The 21,112-nt window shown below is 47.3% G+C and overlaps 1 protein-coding gene across 2 annotated transcripts in view; it reads left to right on the plus strand.

The window, feature by feature from the left end:
• The first annotated feature begins 404 nt into the window (after positions 1–404).
• LOC138551425 (zinc finger protein 33B-like) overlaps positions 405–21,112 on the plus strand; it is a 51,181-nt gene continuing 30,473 nt past the window's right edge. Inside the window, exons 1-3 of one of the 2 annotated variants that reach the window (XM_069642485.1) lie at positions 405–592; positions 2,655–2,717; positions 5,403–5,466. The gene's annotated coding sequence lies outside the window, so the exon portion shown is untranslated. The remainder of the gene's footprint in view (positions 593–2,654; positions 2,718–5,402; positions 5,467–21,112) is intronic. The other variant, XM_069642486.1, reaches the window with a different exon arrangement.

The raw sequence follows: 21,112 nt of genomic DNA on the forward strand, positions 1-21,112 counted from the left end.
TGCGCATGCTCAAGCGATCCACCTGTCAGTAGGGCCCGGGAACTCTTTTCTATCTCTGCCCTGCGCACGCTTTCCTGATCAGTATCTCTACATTGCGTATGCTTTTATGGTCAGTATCTCTGCAATGCGCATGCTCAATATCTTTGCAGTGCGCAGGCTCGGATGATCGCTATCTCTCCTCTGCGCATGCTCACATGATTGCTATCTCTGCCCTGCGCACGCTTTCCTGATCAGTATCTCTACATTGCGTATGCTTTTATGGTCAGTATCTCTGCAATGCGCATGCTCAGTATCTTTGCAGTGCGCAGGCTCGGATGATCGCTATCTCTCCTCTGCGCATGCTCGGCTGATCGCTATCTCTGCACCCGCAAGGTCAGGTGAGCAGTATCTTTGCTGCCGAAGGCGATTTCGCGGCCATCTTGAGTCACTCTGCGAGGCTCTATGAGAGTGCTGTGTTCCCGAGGCCCCCAGTCTCCCCTCTTCCTCTCCCAAAGCTCAGGATCTAGGGTGAAAACGCCGCACCTGCGAGGAAGCAGTGATTATGCCATAATGCGCTGCAGATGAGTGATGGAGGCCAGTCTACACCCCTGGGGTGAGAAAAGAGTCTCTAGGAGGCATCTTGCCTTGCCTCTGCTGAGGGACGGAGGGTGATATACTGGGAGGAGGGGGTGATATACTGGGAAGAAGGGGGGTGAAATACTGGGAGTAAGGGGGTGAAATACTGGGAGGAAGGGGTGATATACCGGTCGGAAGGGGTGATATACCGGTCGGAAGGGGGTGATATACTGGGAGGAAGTGGGTGATCTACTGGGAGGAAGCAGGTGATATACCGGTCGGAAGCGGGTGATATACCGGTCGGAAGGGGGTGATATACTGAGAGGAAGTGGGTGATATACTGGGAGGAGGGGGGGTGATATACTGGGAGGAAGTGTGTGATATACTGGGAGGAAGTGGGTGATATACTGGGAGGAAGCGGGTGATATACTAGGAGGAAGGGGGTTATATACTGGTAGGACGTGGGTAATATAGGCAGAATTTCGATCATATATGTAAATGATTGCAGTATTTACTTGATATTATTTATTGAGTTCATCTATAAGTAAGAAGCACAGACTACAAAAGGTAAGTAACTACTGTCTCTCTGCACACGTTGGCCCTCATTAGGACACTGGCGCAAAGTGTTTAACGGCGCCGTAAAAGGCTGCGGCTCCGTTAAACACTTAGCGCCTTACTACGAGGTCCCTTTGCAGGACCCGACCTTAATGGCTGGTCTACACCAGCCGTTAAAGTAGGTACCCGCAAAGGGACCTTGGTGCTAAGTACGGTACCGCAATTTGCTGTACCGTACTTAGCGCCTTCCCCATTCCCATAGAGCCCTATGGGGCGAAAATGGGAATGGGGAAGGGCCATGGTTCAATGGGGAATTACCGCCCCGCCAACCTTGGACACCGGCACCAACCATGGTGCTAATAGCGCCATGGTTTAGCGCCGGTGTTGTAATGAGGGCCATTGTGCTTTGCTTATGATGCAGCTTGTCTCCTGTCTGCCTGTGGCCCCCCCTTACCTCTTCCATTTCTCTACTCTTCTTCCTCCCCTCGGACCAAGTGCTGAACTAAAAGTGGCCCTGGAGAATGTTTTCAAAGTGGACCCATGTTGCACTGAGGAGAGAAGCGTAACCAGCAATCCCAACCCTCAACGGAGAGTTTGAATAGGGGCAAAAGTGTGCATTTCAATGAACATTAGCTCCAAAAACCTTTTATTTTAGAGCTGATGCAGACAAATTTGCCTTTCCACCCAAGCCAAAGACCTATAGATATCCAATAATCTCTGTTCCCTGCCACCTTTGCCCCGTTCATAACTCATAGCTTGATAAGCTGACATGACAATGATCAAAACCAGCCCTGTTGAAGTCCCCTCCCCCCCATCCATGCTGGACACATTAATTAATAGATGTCTTTTCAAAGGTAACATCAGCATTCCACAGTGATGGTATTTGTGTTCTAGCATAGGCTCAAGGCCTGATCTAATAATAGCAGGCACAGAGCTGGCTTACTACCTTTAGTATAGATGCAGGACACAGGGCAGGTACATCTACCCCAGCATAGGCTCAAGGCCTGATCTAATAATAGCAGGCACGAGGCTGGTTTACTACCTTTAGTATAGACGCAGGACACAGAGCAGGTACATCTATCCCAGGATAGGCACAGGGCCCCCTCTCAGCACTGAGTATGTCTGTTTACCAGCTCTGTACTCCAGTCTTGCTGGTGAAGATGCAGCTCGGGTATCCTCAGTCACTCTGCGAAGTTCTGAGTGGTGGTTTTGTTCCTGAGGCTTCTTGTCCTCCCTCTTGCTCATTTACAGCTCAAATGCTGTATGGTGAAAATGCTGCACAAACGAAGCAGTATGGCTAGTCCACACCTTTGTAGTGAAAAAGGAGTTTTTTTTTAGGAGAAATGTTGACTTGTCTCTGCTTTTCCTACGCAAACCTTCTGTTAAGCATTTCTCCTGTGTATGTGATGGAGAGCGGGTTATGAGGGTGCGGGATGAGATACGGAGCTCTTTATTTGGATATTTTGATTATATATTTTATCCATCATGTAAATTCTAGCAATATGTAGATGAATGAATCATATGATAATGTTTGCTCTCCACAGGGTTGAATACATTATTGGTGTTTTGTCGTGTTTAGTAAAAGTAAGAAGCACAGACTATAAAAGGTAAATAACTGCTGTGATATGTGTATGACTCTCTGTACACATTGCTCTTTGCTTATGAGATGGCTTGTCTCCTGCCCTGCCTGCCTGTGCCCTCCCTGTTACATCTCCCATTTCTCTACTCTTCTTCCTCCCCTCGTGCCATGCGCTCGACTACCAACCATAAGTAGCCCTGGAAAATGATTTCAAAGTGGGCCCATGTTGCACCGTATATAGAAGCATAAGAAGCAATCCCAGCCCCTTATCAAGACTTTAAATGGGGTAACAATTTGCATTTCAAAGCACATTATCCATATACAGTGATTAAAATGTAATTTTGAAAAAAAAAAGTGTTTAGGGGATGATACAGACACATTTTTGTTACCATCGAAGCCGAAGAAATATAGCTATCCAAAAATCTCTGCTCGCCTTTGTTACAACCCATAGCTTGATAAGCTGACCTGGTTGCCATCAAAAACCAGCTCTCTCGAAGTCCCCCTCATCTATGCTGGACACAGAATAATGAACAGATGGCTTTTCAAGCGCAACACAAGCATTTCACAATGAGAGCATTTGTGTTCTAGCATATGTACAGGATCCATTCTATTAAAAGGTATGCAGCAGGTGTACGGGTTGTAGTATAGATGTAGGACTCGGAGCAGGTAGATCTACCCCAGCAGTGACACAGCACTCAGATTAGTAGCCTCATGGAATGTGTAAGTGCCCAAGCATGGATACAGTAGCCAGAGAGGAATCCACGTGCAAGATCCAAATGCCATAGCGTTAAATACAGGGTATGGCAGCAGCATGGAAGATACACATAGCATAAGCAGAGGATATGACAGCAACATAGAAGATCCATATACCATAGCTAAGGAAAGTATATGGATTAGCAATTATCAGAAAGGTGGACTTTCTATGGCCCTCTTCTAAGTGCAACCAATCAGCTTTATTTTGGTAATCCGTATCATTAAACCACCTACAATCAATATACACATTAGAGGACAATGGCTTTCAAGTGGTGTTGCCACGAGCGAGCCAAGACTTTGTGGTATGCAATATATGTGTGCTATTATATATGTAGCAACACTTTAGACAGGTTAACAAGAAGTGATCATTTTTGAAGAACATAGCCTGACAACTAAATCATTCTTGGGGACCGCATGTCCGTGGGCACTGAGTACCAGCCCTAGGTGCTCTTTGCATAAAGAATAATGTTAGTATGGAGCTGTGCTGAGGGTAAGGGGAGTTATGAGGCTGGGGGTGGAGGGTTGGATACACACCTTGTAGCTGTCATTGGGCAAAACATGTGCTGAGGTTTTGTTTTCAATAGTAGGTAATAGTAGGTAAACTACTGCATGTAAGGAGATCCTCACACAGTGCGCACACTCTGCTCTACTGCTGATTCTGGTGCAACAAATTTCTAAAAGAAATGGCATAGTAACCTGTTCTGTGTTTTTCTTCCAACTTTGGAAAAAACCACAGAACAGGTTATCATGCCATGTTCTTTTTAGAGAGGGGCGCCTGTTACCTTTTTTGAAAATGTTTGCAAGGAACTTGGTTTTGGTCACCCTAAGTTACATGGGGGAACCCAGACGTGGACCCTTCGCTCACTGTGCTCAGAGAGGCATAGCTCCACCTTACTGATGAGGCCCAACAAGCTTGAAACATGTGTATGGGGTTGCTGTTGGTAATCCTGTTCAGAAGGGAATTGCCATAGCATTTTGGTGCTGGACTGCCCATGTGGGCGGGACAAAGACTAATGCGCAAATGGATATTTCCCATCTGTGAAAGGTACAGTGAGCAAAAAGCGATAGCTGCAGACTCTCAAAGTGGGGAGAAAACCCACAGAACAGGTTATCATGTCATGTTCTTTCTAGAGAGGGGCGCCTGCTACCTTTTTTTTAATCCCTTTTTGTAATCTGGAGTTCCAAAGCTGGAGGTTCAAGTAGACATGATTTTATTATTGCAAAGTCTTCCTCAGCCTCTGGAGTCCTTTTTGAGGGTGAACTATTTAAGCGGTTTGACTATTTCAGCATAACCTATAATCCACTACCGCCAGTAACCAACTATCCCGGAAAATGCTCACATTTTGTTTTTCTTTATTATGATGGTACTTATTGGATGCACGCCTAGGTTCAAAAAGCGACAGAGCGTTTTATAATCATAGGTGAAAGAACGTGGTCAGGGAAGCAGAAAAACAAGTGCACAGTGAGATAATCCTAGAGGAGGGGAAGGAAGAACACAGTGAGGGAAGCAGAAAAACAAGTGTGCAGAGAGATGGCACTAGAGGAGAAGGACGAACACAGTGACGGAAGCAGAAAAACAAGTGTGCAGTGAGGTAGCACTAGAGGAGGGGAAGGAGGGCATTTCCTCAGCAAAGTATCTACAAGCAACCATCGGAGGATACAGTGGGGCATCAATCACCCAGTCTCGGGTAGAATTGGGAGCGGAGGGTGTGTGGTCCTAGGTGTCGGGGAGGAGGCATTTCTTTCAGAGGATGGTCTTTAGATTCTTTGTGGGACAGTCTGAGGTTTAGGGATTTTATAAACGGCCCATTTTCGGGAGGGAGATACCAAGCGATAACCTTTCATAATATAATTTTCTGGATAATGAGCTCTCTATGTACACAATTGTAACTTCTGTTTGGATGCTTAATGCCCTTTCTCAGCCAGGGAAGTCATTGGTACCTTTGTGTCTTGCTTACAGGCTACATATGATGGTGACACCATCAAAAAGTCATCGACGTACTGGATTAACAGTGGCATTCCAGGTAATATTCTCATCTAAATCCTTCTTCAGCTGTTGTGATAAGAGGGTGTGGCCCTCTGTATATCCTTTGGGTAATCCTGCCCAGGTGTGTCGGGCTTCTGTAAGCCAAAATGCAAAGCAATATTGACTATCTTTATGTATGGGGACACAGAAGAGTTCGGAACAAAGATCCAATGGGTGGCATCGGGTGCTAGGGCGGTGTGCATGGAAGAATAGTGGCAGGGTTTGGCACCAATGGGAATGAAGGCATCAATACTGCATTAACAGCCCTCAAACCTTAAACAAAGTCGTAGGTGAACCTCCTGGGCTTTTTCACATGGATTATTGGGATATTCCACGGGTTACTAGTAGGGGCACTGAGGAATACGGAGAAGACTCGTGAATGGGTCGACTTTAATCCTTACAGGTTCAACTGTGTGAATGACCCCCACCTCATTATCATGTGTGAACTTAAAGGAAACTTGTGTTCAACTAAAACCTTCACAAGGCTAAGCTCCATCAGAACAGCAATTGTAACATGCCAAATATGGATAACTTCCAGCAGGAAGCCCTGATCATTCTAACATTCGAACAACTGAAAGATATGTAATGTCAGGAATCTTACTGTAAAAGGAAAGACTAATGTGTTAATTGCAAGGTTGTTGAATCACCAAAGTTTGGATAGTAGGCCTGTAACTCCTACTAATCCAGAAAATGTGGAAATTGATAATGAGGTGATAATTCAGAGTCTAACTCTAATGTCTTAGAAGAGTCATAGGAGGGAGAGGAGTCCCAGGATAGGAGCCCCTCCTTGACCCAGGCTGCCTTTCAGCCTCAATCCTTGTCCACTGGGACCCCACAAGGTCCAACACTGAGGGCCTCATTACACGGTATGTGGTAACCATGGCGCTACTAGCGCCATGGTTGCCGCCGGTATTTTACCGTGTCCGCCTTGGTGGATGGCGGAATTGCCGACCTACTCCAAGGTGAGTGGGGCCGGTAAGTCCCCATTCACCAAAGCACTTCCCCATTCCCATTTTTGCCCCCATAGGGCTCAATGGGAATGGGGAAGGAGGTAATTACAGTACCACAAATTGCGCTACCGTAATTAGCACCAAGGTCCCTTTGCGGGCCCGTTCCTTAACGGCTGGTAAAACCAGCCGTTGAGGTCGGGTCCGGCAATGGGACCTTGTAGTAAGGCGGTAAGGGTTTACCGGTGCCCTTACCGGTACCGGTAAACCCTTACCGCATACCGTGTAATGAGGCCCTGAGTGCAGAATATGTGTCTCTTGAGAAAATGAGACTTGTATTGGAATTTAAAATGTCGCAAGCTCAAGCTGAAGCCAAACATCAGGACATCAAGCTCAGGGAATTGGAAATGCACAATGCTATTGAAATGAAAGGATTGTTTCTTGAAAATGTTTCCCTCCCAGAGTCCTTTAGGTCTTCCAGTCCTAGAGGCCTCACCTGCCTAAAGAAGCAGTGAGTATGTATGATGTGAAACGTGATATTTTGGATTGGTTGGGTGCCTTTGAATACAATCATGGGATTCAGGGTCTCACAGGAAATCAGTTGATTACTTGCCTTTTGTCTAGGCTCCCCCAGGTTGCAACTGATGCTGTAATGGAGGTGGGTGAACTTGAAAGACAGGAGTATGAGAATGTGAAGCTGGCTTTGATAGCCAGATTTGGTAAATCTCCTTCCCAGTTCCGTAAGAGGTTTAGGACCCTCAAAAAGACTGATTGTACCCCTGGGCCTACTTAGATGGTTGGGTTAAGGGTTACAGAGTGAAATCCTTTGAAAGAATGAGAAATCTGTTTTTGTTGGTCTATTTTTGATGCCTACTCTCCTGAGCTGGGACAGCACTTGGCTGACTCAAAAGAGATTGATTACAAAAGGTTAGTAAAGGCTGCTGACTTGTAGGTTGCCAACAGGGCCACTCACAACGATTCTGGAGCCACTCACAAAAAGGATGAGGAGAAGCAGCACAAGAAAGATGAAAAAGAGATTTCAAATTCCAACCACCCAAAAGAGGACCAAAAACAGAAAAAGGGTAAAACCCATGGGTAACCAGGTCAGTCTAGTAAAACCTCTGGTGCTAAACCAGAGGGAGGTCAGCAGAAGCCCCCATTCCACAAACCATTTGGTAAATGTTATGCTTGTGAGTCAACTGACCATGTGAAAGGGGATCCCAGATGCATTCAGCAAGCCTTATCAAATAAAATGTCCTTACCCCAAATGAAAATAGCCAAAAAGAAAGCCTCCCTTACACAACTATCTAAGACTAATAGACCTTGCCCCAAAGGCTCAGGACCCAGCTATACGGTTCATGTTCTCTAAAACCTCTATTCTTGAGGTGGAGAAAGTCATCCTCTCTCTTAAGCTGTCAACCTGCCAGGGCAATTCCTGCCCTGCGCAGCTTATAAAAGATGCTGCTAGGGATCTCTCCCCGTTTATAGCCAAACTTGTCAACTCCTCATTCACGTCCGGCACGGTGCCCACCAATTTAGAACAATCCTGGGTACTACCACTGCTGAAAAAGCAAACGCTAGACCCTCTTACACCCACAAACTACCGTCCCATTACGACAGTCCCCTTCCTGCTTAAAATCTTGGACAAGATTGCCTATAATCAAATCCAAAGTTTTCTGGAACAACATAAACTTTTAGGAGAGCGCCAATCGGGATTCTGTCCCCAACATGGCACAGAGACTGCCCTCATTGACCTGAAGGTACAAATAGATGATCTAAGAGATAAAGGAAAAATGGCTCTCCTCTTGCTGCTGGACCTCTCGGCGGCATTCGACCTCGTGGACCATGGGGTACTTTGTAGCCATTTAGACTCTGCCGCACATTTCTCCAGAGAGCCCATCATTTGGATTGAATCCTTTCTTAGTGACAGGACCATGAGGGTGTTCTCCCCATTGGCAGCGGCGGACCCAATCCCTATCTGGTGCGGAGTTCCTCAGGGCTCGTGTGTCTTCACAACTCTTTACAACATATTCATGAATCCCCTTTTTGATGATCTGGACCATCTCGGTATCACCTACACTAACTATGCAGATGATACCCAGATTCTCCTCCCACTTTCCGGGGATCACAACAAGGATTTGGCGTTGGTGAATAGGGTGTATATCATCGTCCAGGCATGGATGGCAACCCACGCTCTATGCCTGAACGATGATAAAACAGAATTGATCATCCTAGGGACACATTCTAAAATTAAAAAACTTAGCCAGGACTATACCTTATTTGAAATAGATGGGAATATCATCTAGGTATCTAAAGACGTGAAGACACTTGGCTTCTATCTGGATGCCACCCTTTCTTTCGACAAGCAGGTGAAGTCATTGGCTTCGGCCACCGCCTACACATGCAAGCTCATTAGAGCAGGTAAGCACTTTCTCTCTGACAATTGCTGCCTTATCCTAGCGAGAGCACTCATCCTCTCGAGGCTTGACTATTGTAATGCCCTCTACATTGGAGCAAATAAATCCATTACCCACCGAATTCAAATTCTTCAAAATAACGCCCTATGAGCCGCCCTCGGTGTATCTAAAAGATCGCATATTTCAAAGATCAGGCGTCAAAACAACTGGCTGTCCACCCAAAACAAAATCTATTTAAAAGTAGCGTCCCTGGTTCACAAAGCCCTGAACAATGCTGCACCGAGCTATCTCTGTAATAAACTCACAAAAAGAAACCACACGCGCCCTGCAAGAACTTCAAATGCCAATAGCCTCATTATTCCCAGATTCAGGTTAATTAAGGCGGGGGGCAGCAGCTTCCAGGTTCAAGCGGCCCAATTATGGAACTCACTGCCAAACCCTCTACGTGAGGAGCAGCCTTTTCTGAAATTTAGAAGCAACTACACTACTCTGCTGAGGTCTGCCAATGATTAGCCCATTGGCGCCCACTTATCCTCACACAACCTTAGCATATACACATCACTTTCCTGTTCTCCTTTGATTTATATGGACCTCCTCACTCTGCCCACCTGGCCGATGAGCTAACCTCCATCTAGTGCCTGTATATATAATTTGCAATTGCCGCATTGCATTGTATCTTGTATTTGTACACTGTATGGGCCTCATTACGACCCAGGCGGTAAGTTACCGCCTGGGTCGTACCCTTACCACCATGGTGGATGGCGGATTTACCGCCCCATTCCAAGGTGAGTGGGGCGGTAAATCCCCATTTCCCATTTTACCCTTCCCCATTCCCATTTTTGCCCCATAGGGCATAATGGGAGTGGGGAAGGCGCTAATTACGCCACCGTAAATTACGGTGGCGTAATGAGCACCATGGTCCCTTAGCGCCATGGATTTTAACGCCTGCAAAAAGCAGGCATTAAACTCACCATGGCGCAAAGGGACTTCGGAATCAGGCGTTAAGGGTCGGTGCCGTTTACGGCGCCCTTAACCCCTTAACGCCTGATTCGTAATGAGGCCCTATGCATCCCATGACCCCACCCTGTAACTTAAGCTTCGCATTTGCTGTACTGCTGCGCCCGGCTACCTTCGGGTCTGGTGCGCATTATAAGTGAATAAAACAAACAAAAAGGGTAAACTTTCAGGGGTCCACACTGCCTCCTTAGCCTTCATCCCTGAGAATGAAGTTCATATGGGTAGTGGTAACTTTCAAGTATTAGCTGAAAACACGATTGGAGTCTCAGACAGTGTTTCTTTAGTGTCCCTGGCTCTGTGGGAACAGCAGAATGCAGATGTGTGCAACTCTATTCCAGACAACACAAAAGAATACTACAAGGACAGTGTACTTGTGAATGGACAGGAGACCCCTGTCATTAGAGACACTGGGGCCAGCATTACAGTAGTGGATGAAACTTTTTTTCAAGCCACAGGATGTTGCTAAGGCACCTAAGGCTCCCACTAAACCAGATGATTCCTAGACTACCAGCCCTCATCCGGTGCATCAATATGACTGTAAGAATCCCTGTCAGTGTCCAAGGCGAGGTGCCTGGGAGAGTCCTGTTGAGGAATGACTTAAAAACCCTTGGAGTTGTATCAAGCACCCCCAGGCCTCACAGTAAAATGAAGCAGGAGAAGACTAGGAAGGCCAGAGAGACAACTTTAGGTGCCTCAATGGGAAGTTACAGAGGAACCTATAACTTCCAGTCCACAGGAAGGACACCCTTCTACTTCTAGGACAAATGAGACAAAGGGGAAAACCAAGGTCTCAGGAAAGAAGAAAGGTGTCACCCCTGTTCAAAAGACAAGGATGTCCCAGAGAGGACAGTCCAAGGTCACACATGTGACCCCTCCACCAGCTGAGGCTGATTGTGAGGAACAGCCAGAGAATGGTGAATCAGCTACTGGTGAAACAGAGCTGGAAGAATCCCTTTCCTTTGTTGGAGATATGGATCCTAAACACCATCCTGAGCTGTAGACTTTGCTTGCAGAAGGTGGACCCTCTAGAGCAGACTTCAGCAGAAGTCTAAGAGAGTGTCCTACTCTTTAAGGACTTCGCCAATAGGCAGCTTCCCAGCTGTAAGGGCAAGAGCCAGGGAAGCACAGGCTGTACTGGGAGGATGGCCTCCTTTACAGTGAGCCTATTGAGTCTACCCCAGGTACTACAGAAGACTTCTAGTGCCTCAAGTGGTGAGACCCCAGTTTCTATAGTTAGCCCATGAGATTCCTTTAGCTGGTCACTTCCGTTTTAAGAAGACCAAGGAGAGGATTTCACTGAATTTCTACTGGCCCAAAATGGGGTCTGATGTAGATAAATTCTGTGGAAGATGTCACACTTATCAGACTTCGGGCAAGAGTGGAGCTAAGAACATTGCACCCTTGGTACCCCTCCCAGTGGTGGGAGTTTTTTGATTGATTGATTGATATTTTATTTCTATCGCGCTCGTACACAAGTGTTTCAGAGATTCCTTCAGAGATGGTAGGGATTGACATTGTTGATCCCCTAGACTCTCCCACATCTTCAGGCAACCGATTTATATTGGTTGTGATAGACCATGCTACCAGGTATCCTGAAGCCATACATAGGAGGACTGTTCCTGCTCAGGCAGTGGCCAAGGCCCTCCTTGGTATCTTCACCAGGGTTGGTTTTCCTAAGGAGGTTATCTCAGACAGGGGGACCAATTTTATGCCCCACTACATGCAAGCCATGTGGAAAAACTGTGGAGTGACCTACAAGTTCTCAACAGCCTACCATCCCCAAACCAATGGGTTGGTGGAGAGGTTTAATAGAACTATGAAGGGCATGATTGTTGCTTAGAAGAAATGGGGACCTTCTACTGCCATGCCTTATCTTTGCTTCTAGAGAAGTCCCTCATAGGGGTTGGTTTCAGCCCCTTTGAGCTCCTCTATGGTCATCCGTTTAGAGGTCCATTGGCCCTAATCAAGGAAACGTTGGAGAGTGCTCCTTCCCTCAAGCCAGTGAGAGTCACTGACTATGTGTTAGGTCTCCGAAGGAGAATGACACAAATCATGACAAACTTCTGATAACTTCAAAGCACATCAGGCTCTGGTTAAACATTGGCATGCCCAGAAGGCCAACATGGTGGAGTTTACTCCATACCAGCTAGTTCTAGTTACGGTACTTACAAGGTGGAGGGCCTTACAGGACAAATGGATTGGACCCTTCAAGGTTGTAGGCAAACTTGGAGAGGTCAATTACTTAATGGACTTGGGCAATCCCAAGGAGACCCCCAGGGTCTTTCACACTTACCGCCTAAAGGCATATTTATTCAGACCAGAACTGGGAACTTTGCTCTTAGCATCTGATCAAGAGGAGGAGGAGAGTGAACCTCTACTCGACCTTCTCGTGGGACAGCCTTTAGATGGAAAAATAGGAGTTAATCTCTCTTCTGATCTGATGCTGCAAAAATAGGAGGAGTGCAAAGTTCTGTTAAATCGGTTAGCCCCCCTGTTTTCACTGACACCAGGATTGACCCCTTGGGGCCAGCATGATATACTCACTCGTGACTGTCTCCCTGTCAGAAGCAGGGGTTACAGGATGTCGGACCATGTAAGAACCCATATAAAGGAAGAGGTCAAGAAGATGCTTGCTCTCCGGGTAATAGAGCCATCTACAAGTCCACGGGCTAGTCAGTTGTGTTATTGCCAAAGGCAGGATTCAAGGAGTTGAGATTCTGTATGGACTATAGAGCTCCAAATGCAGTCACCACTACTGATGCTAATACTTTACCTAGGACAGAGGAACTGGTGGACAAACCTGGTATAGCCAAGTTCCTCAGTACATTTGACCTAACATCAGGCGATTGGCAATTAGCTCTGACAGACCATGCCAAGGAGGCAACTGCATTTTCCACCCCTGGAGGCCTCTACCAGTTTAAGGTTATGCCTTTTGGACTAGGAAATACACCTGCTACATTCCAGAGGATGGTGAATCATGTTCTGAATGAGATGGAGGACTTCTGCATGGCATACTTGGATGAAATTTCAGTGTTCAGCACCACTTGGGAAGAGCATCTTAACCACCTTGGATATGTATTGCAGGCTCTTGAACAGGCCCAACTGACCATGAAGGCAAGCAAATGTCAAATTGGTCAGAGTAAAGTGGTCTACCTTGGACTTGAGGTAGGAGGATGTGAAATAAGGTAATTTCCTAGCAAGGTGCAAGCTGTACAAGACTGGGCCACCCCTACTACTCAAGTGAGAGTCTTTCTAGGTCTCACTGGTTACTATAGGAAGTTCATTAAGAACAATGGGCCCATAGCGTCTCCCTTGAATGTGATCGCCTCACCCACATTCCCCAAAAAGGTCAGGTGGAATGAGGAGTGCACTAAGGCATTTGACTTAAGAAAGCCCTTTGCCAATCTCCAGTCTTGAGAGCTCTTGACTACAACCAATCCTTTATTGTACAAAGTGATGCTTCAAATACAGGAATAGGTGCAGTTCTGAGTCGGCTGGACGAGAAAGGCAGGGAACACCCTATCTGCTTCATCAGTAGGAAATTGAAGGACCGTGAAACAAGGTGGGCAACAATTGAAAGAGAATGTTTTGCAATTGCGTGGTCTTTTGTCATGATCTCTGCTTCCAAAAGTTCAGGACTTGCCCGACTCCCTTGGAAGCAGACCCATAACCCCGGTTCCGAGTGCCAGCCAGTCCCAATTGGGACCTTTTGGACCATGTCCTGGCGCCAGTCTCATAATGCTTGGGTGGACTTACCTGCAGCAGACCATGCTGCTTACTTACCTGCCAGTTGGACCCCTGATCCTCTTCTGTTTGGGACTACTTTTCCTGTTGGGTGGGGCAGGAGCCACTCCCTCGGTTCAGAACACTGGAACTCTTCTGGAAAGCAGGAACTCTTTTCTTACCTAGGCGTGGCTGTGGAAGGAGACACCTAAGCACTACAGGAGGCTATTTAAACCACACCCGATGGATGAGTCTTGCTTTGCGTTATTCTGCATTCTCTGCAGCAGAACGCTCATCGTGTCTTCTGCTTCTGATCCTGGGCCTAAGGGAACAAAGGCTTACCATCCTGGAATCCAGTCTTCAGCAGCACCTGTAAAGACAAAGAAAGAACAGGTTAGCACTACGGTCTTCAGTGGCAGCGCATCTCTTACCTGGTCCATCGGCTGTCACCAACGCCTCGCGCTGCATTCCGGCATCTGAAAGACAAAGGCTTACCTACTCTTTGCATGCTCCGGAGGTCTTCGCACTGCATTCCGGCATCTGAAAGACAAAAGCTTACCAGCTCTTCGCACGCTCCGGAGGCCTTCGGCGCTGCATCCCGCATCTGAAAGACAAAAGAAGGTGCGTTTAAAGACATTGGGCAACTTTATTACTCACGTGCCATTACTCCTTCCCACGCCGAATCCAGTGGGTATTCCAGCACCCTTCAGCTTCTCTAAAGCTCCGAACTTGTACCTGCAAGATAAAAGGGACAGTTAGTGCGCATCGTGAAGCAGGCTACAAGCGCTTACTTACGTGCTTCCAGGCGCTTCTATTCCTCACGCGGGTTCGATCCTCAACTCTCATCAGCCCGCCATCCGCCATCGCCGGAACCCTGCAAAACAAGAGATATCATTACAAAAGACTTTTAAGACATTTGAAGTGCCCAGAACTTACCGTTCGTGCAGTTAACGACGGACAGCAGTCCTCTGAGGTCAAGAGGCCTGCACCCTTATCCAGTGAAGAAACTGGTTACGGCACCCTGCCCCGAGGCAGATGGAGAGCTCGGCGTTCACTTACCTAAGGTGAGGGCGTTAACCTTTGGGGTTCTACAGGAGAAGAGAAAGGGAAGAGGAGAGAGGCACCCAATAACCCCAGTTCATTAATGCCATATTTTCTATCTGCAGACATCTTACTCTTCGAGTCAGACATACAGTGCACAGAGGTCCAGCCCAAAGAGCCAACCGTGTGTTACACATCACCTTTGAAGATACGGCATTCACCCAGTCAAGACCGGCGCCTCTGCGGGAATCAGGTGAGCGTTACAGAACGCAAAGCCTACCGCAAAACTCCCACCCAGGCGCTATGGAAACCTCGGATACCGACCAGCTAGCCCAGTTACTTGGGGAACTAAGAGCAGAAGTGCATGCAGCCCGTCAGGAAACGCATGCTCTAGGAAGGGAACTGATTATTTCCAAGGAGCGAACAGACGATCTCGCTAGACAATTGCTACAGTCACAAGCCGGACAAACTCTGCTACCCGCATCAGGGGCAAATCTTCCTTCAACATCCTCTACGAACCCAGTGCAGATCAACCTACCTGGGAATGTACCTCTGGCTCCGCCCGAACGATTTTCTGGTGACCCAAAGAGGTTTGCAGTATTCATTAACCAGTGCCGGTTGCACTTCTTATGCCGGCCAGCAGCCTTTCCAACTGATCAAGCTAAGGTAGCTTTCATGCTTTCGTACCTTAGTGGCAAAGCGGTAGACTGGTCGATCCCTCTAGTTAATCAAGATGATCCGGTTCTCCATGATTTTCAAGCTTTTCAGCTCAGTATGAAAAAACTGTTTGCAAGACATTCACAGGGGCAGGCCTTGGACAATGAGCTCCTTTCATTGCGACAGGGTAATCAAGACCTTTTGGCTTATATTGCGTCTTTCAACAGACTGATAGTGGAAACTCGATGGCCTGAGGACAAAAGGATTACGCTGTTTTATAGAGGTCTACGTGGAGAGCTCAAAGATGTGTTAGCCCAAGTAGTGAATCCCCCGCAAGACTGTTCGGACTATATTGACTTAGTCGTTCAAATTGACCACAGACTGCAGAACAGGAAGGCCGATCGTTCCAAGTTTGATGCTCGAGTATTTTCCAAACCACCAACTCCTACCAAAGGAGTAGACTCCGGGGAACCCATGCAAATAGGGGGCCTAACACAAAAGGAGCGGGAAAGGAGAAAACAGCTGCAATTATGCCTCTATTGCAGAAACTCAGGGCACTTTCTTCGAGACTGTCCGGTGAAACCAGCCAAGAAGGCAGTAGGAGCTGCAGTTACCAGGGTCACAAACTCTGAGCAGGGAAACGACCTCGCCCGACAAGAATAGAGGTCCTCTTGCCGAGCGTTAAAACCAGTTCCGTGACCTCGCATTTCGTGATACCTATGGTCCTCATTAGCCCTGAACATCCGGATCGATTACATGCGATTGAAGCTTACGTCGACAGCGGTGCCATCGGCAATTATGTGGATCATGAAATGGTTTTGAGGATGAATCTGACTCTTTGTCCAAAGGCTGTAAAGGACGTCATTACTACGGTGGATGGTACGGAGATAGCCTCCAGACCAGTAACGCATACCACCCAAGAAGTGACGCTAGTAAGTCAAGATGGACACCATGAGAAGATCGTGTTCGATGTGATCAAGGCCCCTCAGTTCCAGATTATTCTAGGAATTCCTTGGTTAGAGAAGCACAATCCTCAGATCGATTGGCGAGCAAGAACGGTTCAGTTTCCAGAATGTGTCTCTACTTGTCACCCTCGACCTGGTGTTGCACTGGCAGCAATTTCCTCGGAGGCTCCCCAGTTACCTCCTGAATACCTAGAATTCCAAGATGTTTCCCGGAAGGATCAGGCTAACTCTCTACCTCCTCATAGGTCTTATGACTGCCAGATAGACCTGATACCTGGATCTACTCCTCCTTGTAGTAGAATTTATGCCCTCACCGAGCCTGAGAATCTTCACCTCCGACAATACCTGGATCAATACCTAGCGAATGGGTTTATTCGTCCTTCCAAGTCCCCTGCTTCCTCAGCTTTGTTCTTCGTTCCAAAAAAAGAAGGGGACCTTAGAACTTGTATAGATTATCGCGCCCTGAACCAGATCACCGTTAAGAATAGATATCCGTTACCTTTGATCCCTGAACTCCTGGACCAAGTCAGAAAAGCATGCATATATACAAAGCTGGATCTTAGAGGAGCCTACCACTTGGTACGAGTAAAAGAGGGCGATGAATGGAAGACGGCCTTCCGCACCAAGTATGGGCTATTTGAATATCAGGTCATGCCCTTCGGACTTTGCAATGCCCCGGCCGCCTTTCAATATTTTATGAATGATGTCCTCAGAGAGCTCATAGATGTGTGTGTTGTTGTTTACATTGACGACATCCTCGTTTATTCTTCATCGGAAACTGAACATCGGAAACACGTGAAAATGGTCCTCGAGAGATTGCGTCAACACAAACTTTTCGCTAAGTTGGAAAAATGTGTTTTCAACGAGACTGAAGTTGAATTCTTGGGATTCATATTATCACCTAGCGGAGTGCGTATGGATTCAAAGAAGGTCTATGCAATTCTCAAATGGCCATCGCCATCCTCCGTAAAAGGTGTTCAAAGCATGTTAGGCTTCGCTAACTTTTACCGCAGGTTTATCCCCGAATTCTCTCGAATAGTCCAGCCCATCACCGCCTTGTTAAAGAAAAACAAACGTTTTGAATGGTCTACCGAGGCGGAACAAGCTTTCCAGAAATGTGAAGACTAGATTTATCTCTGCACCGATCTTAAAACATCCTCGCCCAGAACTCCCCTACATCGTTGAAACTGATGCTTCGAGCCTTGCCATGGGGGCAGTTCTATCACAAAAGGACCCAGTAACCAATCAGTTGCATCCCGTGGCATTTTGGTCCCGCAAATTCTCGCCTTCTGAAATCAATTACACTATTACTGATAAGGAACTTCTAGCTATCAAGTCCGCCTTTAAGGCTTGGCGGCATTATCTTCTGGGGGCCCGACACACCGTTACTGTGATTACAGATCACCGAAACCTGCAATATTTGAAAACCGCAAAAGCTCAATCCTCTAGGCAACTCCGTTGGGCACTATTCTTTGCCGAGTTTGACTTCATAATTACCTATCGACCTGGTACAAAGAACGGTAAAGCTGATGCCCTTTCTCGGATGGGAGTGGAAGAACATTTGATCAATCCTAAACCTGTACCTATCATTCCCGAACAAAGAATTCTAGGTGTAATCGCCACACGATCCATACAGGAAGTTAAGGATAAAGCCAGGCTACTGGTAACTCCAGCAGACATACAGAATTGGCATCTGCAGGGAAAGGACTTTACGGTGAAGGACAACCTATTATATTTCCAAGAATGGTTATACCTGCCCAGCACAGATCTACAGAAAGAGGTAATCTCTTGTTATCACGATTCTTTAATGGAAGGACATCCCTGTCATGATCTCTGCTTCCAAAAGGTCAGGGTTTTCCCAACTCCCTTGGAAGCAGATTCATAACCCAGGTTCCGAGTGCCAACCAGTCCCAATTGGGACCTTTTGGACCCAGTCCTGGCGCCAGTGGCACCAGGCTCATAAATATGCCCAGTCCCAGCGCTGGAAGCGCCGGGCTCATAATGCTTGGGTGGATTTACCTGCAGCAGACCATGCTGCTTACTTGCCTGCCAGTTGAGCCTCTGATCCTCTTCTGTTTGGAACTACTTTTCCTGTTGGGTGGGGCAGGAGCCACTCCCTAGGTTCAGAACACTGGAACTCTTCTGGAAAGCAGGAACTCTTTTCTTACCTAGGCGTGGCTGTGGAAGGAGACACCTAAGCACTACAGGAGGCTATTTAAACCACACCCGATGGATGAATCTTGCTTTGCGTTATTCTGCATCCTCTGCAGCAGAACGCTCATCGTGTCTTCTGCATCTGATCCTGGGCCTAAGGAAAAAGGCTTACCATCCTGAATCCAGTCTTCAGCAACACCTATAAAGACAAGAAAGAACAGGTTAGCATTACGGTCTTCAGTGACAGCTCTTCACTTACCTGGGCCATCGGCTGTCACCAACGCCTCGCGCTGCATTCTGAAAGACAAAGGCTTACCTACTCTTCGTGTGCTCCGGAGGTCTTCACACTGCATTCCGGCATCTGAAAGACAAAAGCTTACCAACTCTTTGCACGCTCCGGAGGCCTTCGGCGCTGCATCCCGCATCTGAAAGACAAAACAAGGTGCGTTTAAAGACATTGGGGAACTTTAATACTCACGTGCCATTACTCCTTTCCACATCTAACCCAGTGGGTATTCCGGCACCCTGCAGCCGCTCCGAACTTGTACCTGCAAAATAAAAAGACAGTTAGAGCGCATCCTGAAGCAGGCAACAAGCGCTTACTTACGTGCTTCCAGGCGCTTCTATTCATCACACGGGCTCCATCTTCAACTCACTTCAGCCCGTCATCCACCATCGCCGGAACCCTGCAAAACAAGAGACATCATTACTAAAGACTTTAAAGACATTAGAATTACTCGAAACTTACCGTTCGTGCAGTAAACGACGGACAGCAGTCCTCTGAAGTCAAGAGGCCTGCTCCCCTTATCCAGTGAAGAAACTGGTTACAGCACCCTGCCCCGAGGCAGATGAAGAGCACGGCGTTCACTTACCTAAGGTGAGAGCGTTAACCTTCGGGGTTCTACAGGAGAAGAGAAAGGGAAGAAGAGAGAGACATTCAATAACCCAGTTCATTAATCCCATATTTTCTATCTGCAGACATCTTACCCTTCGAGTCAAACATACAGTGCACAGAGGTTCAGCCCAAAGAGCCAGCCGTGTGTTACACATCATCTTTGAAGATACGGTATACGCCCAGTCAAGACCGGCGCCTCTACGGGAATCAGGTGAGCGTTACAATCCCGGTATGACCAAGACCTCGGAAAAGATCAAGCGCTACTTCTGGTGGCCGTCTTGGAAAAAATATATCAGAGACTTTATAATGTCCTGTGGAGTATGCGCCCAAAGCAAGAGTCAAAAGGAAAAACCAGCCGGCCTCTTACGCCCTATTGACATCCCGCCTCGCCCTTGGCATACGCTTTCTATGGACTTCATCACCGATCTACCTCCATGCTCCGGATACAATACGATCCTAGTAATCGTGGACCTATTCTCCAAGATGGCGCATTTCGTTCCACTCAAAGGCTTACCAACAGCAGCAACTCTGGCCCGAGAATTTCTCGAAAACATCGTCCGACTGCACGGTTTTCCTTTAGTTCTAATTTCGGATCGAGGTAGTCAATTTATTTCTCATTTTTGGCGAAGTTGCTGTCGGTCGGCTCAAATTGATGTGAGACTTTCGACCAGCCACCACCCTCAAACCGACGGACAAACCGAGAGGACCAATCAAACTCTGGAACAGTATTTGCGCTGCATGCTACAACAAACTGAAAAAACTTGGAAAGATATCCTTTGGATAGCCGAATATGCCTACAATAACTCTGTCCACTCGGGAACTGGGAAGACCCCGTTTTTTCTTTTATACGGTAGTCACCCTCGAACCTCGGAGTTGGATGCACTCCAAGATCTTGGAACACCAGCAGTAGACCACCTGCATTCTACAATCACCCAAGCCTTTAAGGAAGCCGTTTCTCACCTTCAAAGGGCTAAAGAACAATACAAGAAAGGAGCAGACCAACATCGGAAGGAAGCCCCCCAATATCAAGTAGGAGATCAAGTCTGGTTATCCACCAAATATCTACCTCTAAAAGGACCACGCACATTCAACCCAAGATACCTTGGTCCCTATTCCATCACTACCATAGTAAATCCAGTAGCGGTCAAGTTGGACTTGCCCCCTCACATGAAGATACATCTGGTCTTCCACGTCTCTCTATTAAAACCCGTTCAACCGCAAACCCGACTAACTACATCTCCAAAACCTATTCTAGTTGATGGAGAACTCGAGTTTGAAGTCAAAAGCATCCTGGATTCCAAGATCTCCAAATCTAAACTATTTTACCTGATTGACTGGAAAGGCTACGGTCCTCAAGAAAGATCCTGGGAACCTGCAGAATATGTCCACGCGCCTCGTCTAATCAAAAGATTTCATCGAACATTTCCTAACAAGCCCAAACCCCCAGAGAAGCCCGGTTTGGGAGGGGCCTTGAGGGGGGGGTGCTGTCATGATCTCTGCTTCCAAAAGATCAGGACTTGCCCGACTCCCTTGGAAGCAGACCCATAACCCCGGTTCCGAGTGCCAGCCAGTCCCAATTTGGACCTTTTGGACCATGTCCTGGCGCCAGTGGCACCAGGCTCATAAAGATGCCCAGTCCCAGCGCTGGAAGCGCCGGGCTCATAATGCTTGGGTGGACTTACCTGCAGCAGACCATGCTGCTTACTTACCTGCCAGTTGAACCCCTGATCCTCTTCTGTTTGGGACTACTTTTCCTGTTGGGTGGGGCAGGAACCACTCCCTAGGTTCAGAACACTGGAACTCTTCTGGAAAGCAGGAACTCTTTTCT

Source organism: Ambystoma mexicanum, chromosome 1q, assembly GCF_040938575.1.
Source record: "Ambystoma mexicanum isolate Mex_15411 chromosome 1q, UKY_AmexF1_1, whole genome shotgun sequence".
Classification (NCBI taxonomy): domain Eukaryota; kingdom Metazoa; phylum Chordata; class Amphibia; order Caudata; family Ambystomatidae; genus Ambystoma; species Ambystoma mexicanum.